Below are 11547 nucleotides of genomic sequence, written 5' to 3'. Positions count from 1 at the left end.
ATCCTTAAAGAAAGAGGATAAAAGTGAGGCATAAATGCCACTCCTCAAAATCCCCCACACATACCAATTGCTTATCTTCAATCAAAGAAAAACTAGAAGAGCTAAAGCTAATAAAGAAAAGCTGAATTTGCTTTTAGCATAAGCAACAAGCCATTTCAACCTTAAGGTCGCCAACGAGGAAGAGCTGTGATATCATGAGGGTTTCTAAAGAGTTTATTCCACTAATCTCACAAAAATACGTTCAAGACAAACCAAGAAGGAGAAAACAAAAGGATGAATCAATGAGCACATGCAAATCATAATCAAATCGAGCTTTCAAAGGCAACAAGCATAAACGGATGGCAAACTTTCTAAGTAGTAAAAGTGAGCATGCAAGGGGATGACAATGGTTTGTTGAAGGATAAACCATGCTAAGCATAGAGAACTTTAACTTGCACCCCCCCTGCATTCCATACATTGTTACCGCGTTCCCTCATCTAGATTCAAATCCACCGTTGGAGGTACATAGCATCTCATGACTTCTCGAAGGAGCCGAAACAAAGATCAAAACAATATTAAATAGAGGAACCCGACATCTTACCTAGTCATGCCTTTCACTATACTTGAAATCTCTCTCCCGCCACCGACTAGAGACTCAACCAACATAGGTCAAAAGAACATTGAAAGGGTTGTAGCATTGGCTAGGGGGTAAGGGTGTGGAAAAATTTGGAAATTGGTTTTTAGCCTAATCGTGAAGCGAAGGGTGATCAAGCCTCTTTTCCAAAATAAAATATCTACCAATTTTCAAACTACATTGCCACAAATTTGAATCGCATTGCAAAACATTATGAACTTTCTTCTTTACCTTTCATCATCATTCAACAACTCTTTATTCTCTTTTTTAATTTGCAAATTTTCCCTTTTACTTTTTTTTACTTCATTCCAAATTCCTTGCCTTTTATAACTATGGACCTCTTTTTCTAGGATTTTCACTTGCTTTTATTGAACAAATATTCAAAATATCACAATCTCGCTATCCATTAAGAACCATTACCTTCCACATTTCAAATCAAAACATCTATAAGCTTTCGAGGCTTGAATTTCACGATCCTAAGGGTGAAAGTAAAATAAAAGGCCATGAGCTTATAATGTGCTATAATCAAGGAGGGGAAGGCTCAACATGGGAAGAAAAAGGGGCAAATGCAACCAAAAATACAATAAGATAGAAGCTAATCCTAGAAAACAAAATAGTCACCAAATGAAAGAATGTTATTTGTCATCCCTAAGTTAGTTAGGTTGCGATATTGGGAGTTAGGTGCCATTTTCTAGATCTAAGCATGCCTTGGTAAGGATCCTACACCGCTCATACAAAGAAATGTTGGAGTCTTGAACAATGAAACCTCTCATCGAGTTACAAAAACTACCTCTAGGGCTTCAAATCCCCTAATGAGAGAAACGCCTTCTTACCACAAACAAGTGAATGGGGTTTGATGGGCCTTACGAGTTTTAATCCGCCTAGCTTAGCATGGACCTATCCTAGAGTCAACCGATGGCAATCCCGAAGCGTGCAAACTTTTGACACTTATTAAGAAAGACATTCTATCACACAAGTTAACTTTTATTATGCTCAAAATGAAGATGAAACAACTAAAATTTTTGTGGTTTGTCTTGAAACAATAAGGTCATTTTTTAAGAGGAAGGAGAATAAAAGCAATAAGAGGCAAGTAAACATTTAATTCCCAATTGACAAAAAGATCGTTCGGCATCATACCGACGATCACCAAATTTCGTAGCTACAAATGCATACAACCTCGAACAATCAACTCTACCCTAATCGAACTAACTATGCACACAAGAGAAAATAAAAGAGAGTAAAAAAAATGTCTCACCCAAATGTTTCTTTTGATAGGAATGGTGTCCTTTGTATTATTATATTATTTCGATAGAGGGTTCGGAATTATTAGATAGCTAATTACTTAGTGAGGTCAAGTGATTAGAATGACTAGGTGGAGGTCGCTTTTGATAAGTAATATTAATGGGTAATTATTATTACAGTTTAATCTTGACTGAACCATTCGGATCACACCTAAGCAACTAACGAACCGACACAACGGATTAATTTGGAAGGAATAATAATGAGTCGCTCGAGTAATTAATATTTAGACGTCGGAAATTTGACCTTAGAGCGTCGAAACTGAGCGTCGGAAGTCAAGTCTAATAATAAAAGATGAGACAATAAAATAACTAATTAATCAGAAATTACCGGAATAACCCTAGGATCGGAATGCCCCGAGCAAACCGAAGCCTAGGGGCATTTTGTATAGCTAAGGTAGCTAGCAAGCGCACCAAGTCGAGCCTAGGTTGGTTGGTGCATGCTAGCGCACCAAGGCCAGCATGGCGCACCATGGTGCTGGCTGCGTGTATTTGTAGTGGAAAAAGGAACATGCCAAGGCCAGCAACCCGCACTTGTGTGCGTGGATTGCTAGGCCGAGGCAATAGCTGCGCGCCAAGCCAAGGCAAGCTGTTAGCTGGGTTGAGGCAGCAGCTGCGCGCCAATCCAAGGCCAGCTGTTAGCTGGGCCGAGGCAGCAGTTGCGCGCCAAGTCAAGGCTAGCTTCTAGCTGGGCTGAGGCAGCAGCCCACCGTGGCTGCTTTGGTGCCCCATTGAGGTGCCACGTGGCAACGCCTCATTGGTGGTTTGGTTAGTATAGGTTGCCGGTTATAGGGGGGTGCTTCGGGATTATGTTTGGTCACCTACCTTTCTTGTGGTCCTTACCTAACCTTTCCCCTAAATGTACCACTTGTTGATTAATTAGTTGTTGGATATTTAATTTTTTTTTTTTGATTTAAAAATAAAGAAAGAATATTGATTTTACTAACTCTCCCACATTGATGGGAGAGAGGATTTCACTCATTATTTTTCCTATAAATACCCAAGTTGGGGTATGGGAAAAATCATTTGAGTAAGATGTTAGAAAAGGCATCTCTATTCAGAAAACCTTTAAACAAATAATTACTCCAGTATTTGGTCAGGCTTAGCAAACCTTTAAGCAATAAACCTAGTCGGGGTCGAGTTGCGGGTGGATACTGTTGGAGGTTTTCGCCCATGCGAGACTTAAAGCTTTCTCAAGTGAGAGCTCGGGGTACGAGCGAAGCACGCGTCAAAGGTAATTGAGTATTTTCTTAATTTTTGTTAATTATAATAATTATTTCTTTTGAGTACATTATTTATGAGTGTGTTCTTGTCTAAGGTTTTATTTCACGATGAGTCGGACTCATCAAAACCCAACAGCGGTTGTGAGCACTCCAAGTCCTGGTGCTATTTTGTATTCTTTTTCCATTTTAATTATTTTAATTAATTATTTTTGTTTTAATTAATTTAATTTAATTTTGAGGCTAGGCCTCGGTTTTGAGCGGCATTGGAAAAATTTTATTTTGGCAAAATTTTGGGTTTATCGACTTAATTAATTTGATTAATTGAGTTGGATGCAAAATTTAGTGGGAGCTTCAATTTTTAATTGCACTAAATTACAAAATTGATTAAACAACTTTGACTAGTTTTAATAGGCGTGTTAATTGGATTAACAACCTAAATTAGTTACTAGTTAATGTGTGTTTGTGCACTGTTACTTGTTTATCGTTGTAAAATGCATGGCCATTCATAAATAGTGAATGGATGAAATTGACATATATTCTCCCGCAAGTTTTATAAAAATTGCAACTAGTGGGGCCTTATTAGGATAGAAAATACGGACTACGTTCCGTGATGAATTTTCTAAATCTAAATACGGTCTGCGAATCGTCGAGTATTTTATACCTTAATATTTAGATTAGTCTTAATCGTAGATACTAATAGCATTTGCATAATTATGGTCATGTCTTGAAGACGGAGGTTTTTGTAAGATGAAGCGATGAAGTTGCAAAAGGCGTCCCTTGAAGACTCAAAGGGTCATGCTAGTTGCCAAATGCATCTTTATTTATGTTTTAGATATATATTTATGATTATATATATGTGAATTATATGTTAGATGCATGTTTATGTTTTTGAATGTAGCGAAAACGATTAATTAAGTTCACTTAAATCAACCAACATAGAAACCCTAGGTCCCTAAAATATTGAGTAAAATTGCCATTCCAAAACAATACTTATCGACCTATTGAGAGTAGTAATGGGCTATGCAAAAGCGATGCATAATTATTACTCCTCAGGATACGTAAGGCATAACGGGTATGCAACTTGGTTTTGGTTATACTCAACGATATGAGTGATGGAGTCCTAACATGGTGTGGCAAAGAGGATAAGTTATTGAGAGAGTATTAGATGCGGCAATTTATCCAACAAAGAATTGGTTGGAACCATTAGCAAAGATTTGCTTACCTTAGAAGATGAAGTGTTAAGATAAGAAAAAGCATTCTTAACCACTCATTGTTTCTTTGGATTTTGGAATCGACTTATTCTCACAAAATGGGGATAATTTAATGTGTGAATAATACGTTTAAAAAAGATTGATAAAAATGCATGATTTCAATTTTATTTAAGTATTGTGAATGGTTTTTTCATTTCAGATTTTTTCAATTGTTAGAACCATGTTTGCAAATAACTCAAACAACCAATTCTTGTTGCGCTCAATTCTTGAAAAGGAGAAGTTGAGTGGCCCAAATTTTCTTGATTCACAAAGGAACTTGTGTATATTTCTCATGCAAGAGCAAAAGGAATATTTCCTTGATGAGGAAATAACTTAGACTCCCAATGAGGAGGTGAGTTCGGCTGCCCTAAACCGATGGCAAATTGCTAATCGGGATCTCAAATGAATCATGTTGGCCACAATGTCTCCCAAGCTTCAAAAGACTTTTTTTGAGAAGGAGACATATTTTGAGATCATTTCTGAGCTACAAAACATGTTCCAAGAACAGGACTGAACTTAAAGGTTTGAAATCCATAGACAGATCCTTGAGAGCAAGATCAAGAAAGGACATCCAATCGGCCCACATGTACTCAAAATGATTAGATTATTTGAGAACATGGGAAGGCTTGATGCGGGGTATTCAACCGAGTTGGCAATTGAAATCATTCTCCACTCGCTGCACAAAGGCTATGATCCGTTAAAGATGAACTATAATATGCATAGCATGAGAAAACCCTGATTGAGCTTAATGGTTTGTTGAACCAAGCCGAGCAAACGCTCAAGGAAGAGGGGAAGCATGATATGCTCATGATAAAAAAAAAAAAAAGGGCAAGCCGTTCAAATTCTCATGCAAGAAAAAGAAAGTCTTTAAGGGGATGTTTTGGCTAAAATTACCCAAGACACGTGGCTCTATCAAAAGCTGACACGTGTCAGCCTCCGAGAAGCCAAATGTATCTGTCACCTAATGACATGTGTCATGCCACGCCAAATAAATAGTAAAAAAGGTTGCCTTTGAGCCAAATCCCAAGAAAGTCGTAATACGGCGCAGCCTACCAAATTATGCTAGTATGACCTAAGAAAGGGCACTTTTTCCATTGACGCTATAAATAGAGATTTCCCCCATAAATGTGGAAGATACGTTTATTGCAATATACCCTACATTCTCTTACATCAGAGAAAACACCTGATCTCAGAATCTGAGAGGATCTCACTTTTACCTTTCCGCACTTTTTACATACTCCAACACGTTCTAACTTGATCGTCGGAGGCGGAGGTCCAACCACCCAGAGTTTGTGTTATTTTGCTAGTACAGGCGCCTCTAGACCAGTCTTTGAGCTCTCTCCCAAGGGACAAAAACACCCAAATTATTTGGTGTCGTATGTGAGGAGAGTACCTCTAAAATGATTCAAGAGTCTGTACCGCCACTTGAACCTAACCACCCTCGAGCCGATGGAGAGGTCTATTCATGCCTTGATAAAGACTATAAAGTCAAAACCCATGTGGCCCCTGAGAGGTCACTCATTTCTAAATGCATCCGTTCCACGGGTAAACCTGAGCAGACAAATAATAAAGCCGGTACCAGCAAGTCTGCTGGGCCACCGCCTAATAATACCCAGGCGGGAAGAGGTTAGGCTCCAGTAACCCGAGACAAACTCATGAAATTCATGACAAGTTTCAAGGGTTTGCATGGCTAGCCAGCTGGTGCGTCGCTAGCTAAGCTAGCAGCACCAGCCGTACACAAGTGCACTAGCAGGCCGCATAGCATGCGCGGCTTGCGGTGCGTGTGTGCATGCTGGTGCGCATGCCAGCTAGCATGAGATAAGGGCCATAGCGCGACACGCCCAACAGCAAGTAGCAAACAATGCTTGCTGGCTGGCGCACAAGTGTGCTTCTAGTATCGTCTAGTAGCCAGCATAAATGCGATGCGTGCTGCGCTCACTGCTGGCCCATGCGACCAGCTGGCAGGCCCATGCGACCAGCTGGCAGGCCCAACTAAGGGGCCAGGCAGCCAGCTAGGTTGGCTTGGCGCCCAACACTGGCAGCGTAGCTAGCGCCCCATGGTTAGCTCAGTGTGTGTGGTTGGGGGTCCTTGGGGGGGAAGGTTTTTGGTCCCCCCTCCTTTGGTCCTCACCTACTCTTTCCCTCTTTGTGAAACTTGTTGATTAATTATTTTTTAAAGTTTTCTTTTTATTTTTTATTTAAAAATAAAAATGGGAAAATTTATTTTACCAATTCTCCAACATTGATGAGAAAGTGCAATTCTCACATGATATTCTCTACAAATATCCACCTTTGGCATTTGAGAAAGTCACTTGAGTAGGAACTCAATAAGGAAACTCCACTTGAGAGAAGACCTTTAAGTTCATAAAATAATCGAGTAGTGTTTTGGTCCGACTTGGCTAAACTCAAAGTAAGAGACTGGTCGGGGACGAGTTGCGGGTGGATATCGTATGAGGTCTCTATGCTTGCAAGACTTGGTTTTGGTGTAAGAGCTCCGAGTGAGAGCGAAGCACGCGGCAATGGTAAGATCGTCTTTTCTATTCTTTATTTTTATTTATGTCATTTAGTTATATTAATTGTGACTGGCTGTTGGGGTCAGGTTTTGTCTCGCGGTGAGTTGGACTCATTGAAACCCAACACAATCCAGTAGCTTTAGCATGACCCTCATGCTTGAGCTGTGAAAGTGGTTTAGTAAGTGGATTAGTGATGTTCTCATTCGTATGAAGTTTGCACATCTTGACATCTTCTCTATAACCGATCTCTCGAATAACATGATATTTCCTCTCAACATGTTTTTTATTTGAAGTGTGACCTTGGCTCCTTTAATTGAGAAATGGTGCCATTTTTGTCACAACACAACTTAATTCTTTTCTGAGCACTTGTTACAATGTCAAACTCCGTGAGGAATTTCTTAATCTAAACTTATTCTTTGGATGCTTCAACGATAGCTAAGTATTGTGATTCTGTCATTGAGCCTGTAAAAGTGCTTTGCTTCGAACCTTTCCAGCTCACTGCTTCTTCATTTTGACATAAAATGTACCATGACTGGAATTTGAAATCATCTCTATAAGTTTTAAATTTGCATCCTTATAGCCCTTGAAAACCAACTCATTTTCGCCGCCATATCCTAGAAACATTTCTTTAGTTCTTGTCATGTACTAAAGGATATTCTTAGGAGTTGTCTAGGGTGCTTCACCTGGATTTTCCTGAAACTTTCTACACATACTTAGAGCATATGCAACATCCGTCCTTGTAGATATCATGGCATTCATGATTAACCCTATTGTTGAAGCATAATGTTGAACAACAATACATATCATCTCTTCTAGCTTTTTAGGGCACTGAGATTTACTAAGCGTAATGCCATGAGACATGGGGAGGAATCCTTTCTTAGAGACTTTCATAAAAAAAACTATCAAAAACCTTATCAATATAAGTCTCTTGAATTAGTCCAAGCATCCTTCGAGATCTATCTCGATGGATCTTGATTTCCAAAATGTACTTAGCCTCTCCCAAGTCTTACATGGAGAAACAACTCTTCAACCATTCCTTGACTGACTCAAGCATTGCTATGTCGTTTCCTATGAGTAGTATGACATCTACATAAAAGACTAAGAAAACTACGCTGCTCCCACTAGACTTCTTGTATACACAAGGTTCCTCTTCGCTCTTGAGAATATCAAAACTGTTTGATTGCCTCATTGAAACGAAGGTTCCAACTCCTTGATGCTTAGCTTGCTTCAATCCATAAATGGACCATTGAAGTTTGCATACCTTTTCCATGATTTTTTAGATATTCAAAATCCTCAGTTGTGTCATATACTTTTCCTCCATCATGAACCCATTCAAGAAGGCTGTTTTGACATCCATCTACCAGATTTTGTAATTGAAAAATGCAGTGATTTCTAGAAGAATCGAATGAACTTAAGCATAGCTACTGGGGATAAATTGTTATCATAGTCAATACCATGAATCTATCTGTACCCTTTTTCAACCATTCTTGCTTTGTGTATGAAGGACTTTCCATCCTTGTCTGTTTTAATCTTATAAACCCACTTGCAACCAATTGGTTTTACCCCATTACGCAAGTCTACCAGGGTCAACACAACATTTTCAGACATCGATTCCATTTCGGACTTCATGGCCTCTAGCCATTTATCTTCGTTGGAGTTCGCCAAAGCCTGCTTGTAGGTTTTAGGCTCCTCATTTAGCAATAAAAACATTTCAGAATCCTAAGTTAGTAGAACCTTAACAAATTGTTTGTTTTTTTATTCTAGAAGACCTACGTGGGGTAGGAGAAACAATATAAATGTTCTCTTTCACACCTTTAAGATTTTCGCAAGAACTAGATTAAAGTGGGACGATAGGAGTCTCGCTAGTCGAATTAGATTGCTCCGCCACATGATTTGTCAAATTATTCGACTCATGAACCCTTGCTTCTAATGTGGTGTTATCCATATCCATTTGTTTCTTGTCTTGAATTTCATCGAGAACCACTTTACTCTCACTTGACTTTGTAGAAAGAAATTATCTTTCTAGAAAGACACCATCGCGAGAAACAAACACTTTGTTATCTCCGCGATTCTAGAAGTAATACCCTTTTGTTTCTTTGGGATAACCCACGAAGAAACATTTGTCTGATCAAGGGTATTGTAGGGAATATTTCAAGCATTACCCCAAATTTTAACCCCATTGTGATCATACACTTAAGCATGGTGGCGTCCAAAGGGAAGGAAGCTAAAGCAAAAGAGTCGCCAACAAGTTTTAGGAACTTGTAAACCGTTCACGAGGTGAAGGTTACACCCCTTAACAATCCAAGAGATCGTCAACTCCAATAGGTCTTGAACCATGACTGGTATTTTAGGGATGAAGGTACAAATCCAACCTAAAAGAGATGGAACCTACCCTAATAATAGGCCTCAACTTTATTCTGATCGTATTCCTGTGCGCTTTCTAACTAACATGCAATCAATAGGTTTACCCTAAACCTGTTTATCTATGTTAGTTAAATATTAATTCACAAACAAAACTATTATTGGCGATCACTTGAATTATAATCAAATTAACCCTAAACAAGATTATTAATTATCTTATTAAGCGTGATTACAAGCACAAATTCCATTTAAACATGCATAAAAGGTGTGATAAAAAAAAATAACAATAAATATATATATCATGCAACATGATATTAATCATAAATAATTAAAATAATCATAATTATAATAATAACAATCATAATTATCATAATCATATTAAAGCATAATAATAGCAAGATCCTAGGCTTGATACTAACAAGAATAATAACAAACCCTAACATGTCACTAAATATCAAGGATCAAATATTTAACCCTAACATGATACTAACATGCTATTAGGAAAGAGTAAGGAACCATCGCATGAATCACAATAAGAATATTTGATATTATCACCTTTTCCTTAAACATGATACTAGGAAGATCAAAACACCCTTACATGACACTAGCAACCTAGACATGATTTCTATATCATAATATCAATAAATCAATTAAAGCAGTTACTTGGATTCCTCTTACCTCTTTCTAATAACAAAATACACGCGTTAGTAAATTCAAGGAAAATAATAAAACAAACAATTAAATAAAAGAATTGAAAGAGAGATTTGGGACCAAACTATCAGAAATTAAAACCTTTCACGTCTAGGGCGAAGGCAACTTCGAACTTGGCTAGGTGTTTCTAAATCTTGTGAATGCGGAATTTTGTATGCAAAAGGCAAAATTAGAAAAAAGAGAGAGGGAGAGAGAGTAAGCTTTACCTTAGAGAGAGAAGAGAATTAGAGAATTGTTGATGATTGAAAACAGAATTTTAAGAGGCTATTTATAGAGAAAATCAGCCGGATATGATCAAAAAAGAATCAGAGTTTTGAAAAGAATAAAACATGATCGCAGCGTCAAACACGCGCGTGGCGCCAAACACGGAGTGCAGCGCCAAACGCTAAGTCTGGTGCCAGACGCCAGGTCAGGCGCCAGACGCTAGGCTTGGCGTCCGGCGCTGCAAAACAGTTTTTGCGGATTTTGTTTTTATCATATCTTTTGATCCAGAAGTTCAAATAAGTCATATAATATGTCGTTGGAAATATCTTGAAGTTTACTTTCTAACCCAATTAGATTTAGAATATAATCTTTTGTAAATAAAAATATATGGCCGAAATAGTGGAAGGGTGTCAGTTTTGGATAGAGTTTCATATCTCATTCATATCTTTTTCGTTATAACTCGGATTTAATATTATAATGTATCATTGGAAAGATAATTTCAAGATCTATCCAACCATATAAGATTTGGTTAAAGATTATGAGGCATAAAAATAAAATCTGAATATATTCCACTTTGTACAAAATAAGGATTCTAAAAAGGAGTAGTTTTATTCAATTTCAAACTCTTTGAAACATAATTATCAATCATAACTCCATTAGGATTTAAGAGAACCTTCTAGAGTATTCTAGAAGACTATAATCTATCCTAATAGCTTTAGGAATGATAATTAATAATAGGCCATCCTCTAGATCATTGGGCGGCATATAAATACCAAATCGGGCACAGTTTAGTATTTTGGCCATTACTTCCTCATTATTCATTGGAATTGGGCTTATAATATATCGTTGGGAAGGTATTTTCAAGACCTATCAATCTACACCATTATTTGACCCTTAAAATGGACCAAACTAAACTGGAATGCACGTTTTTCTTAAATAAGGTAAGAAATGAAATATTTTAAAAAACAGAAAAACAAGATATTTAAATAAAAACATCTTCATCACTAGACTTTTCACACTTTCGCTTTGTTCGATAATCAAATGACGTGAAAGGTATTCATCACTGTGTTTGGTTTTGGGGAGACACATTTGGGTGTCTACAGGTAAAGTTTTTGGCCTTGTAAACGTTTTACATAAACTTCAAAACCCTAAATCTTGAGATAAGAACACTTTAGAACTTTTCTAGTCCATAACTCATATGGTGTCTTCTCAACAGCTTTGGACGGGCTTTTGTTCATTCTAGTCCATAACTCATATGTGTAAATTAATAGAGCTCATCATGGACCGAAAAATTTAACTGTTGGGTTTAGATATTTGTAAATCAGTTCCTTCTTTTTGACACACCATTTAACTGTTGGGTTACGATGAGTCCAA

This window comes from Chenopodium album, chromosome 1, assembly GCF_948465745.1.
Source record: "Chenopodium album chromosome 1, dcCheAlbu1.1, whole genome shotgun sequence".
Taxonomy (NCBI): Eukaryota; Viridiplantae; Streptophyta; class Magnoliopsida; order Caryophyllales; family Amaranthaceae; genus Chenopodium; species Chenopodium album.
Note: the sequence above shows the minus strand (reverse complement) of the source record.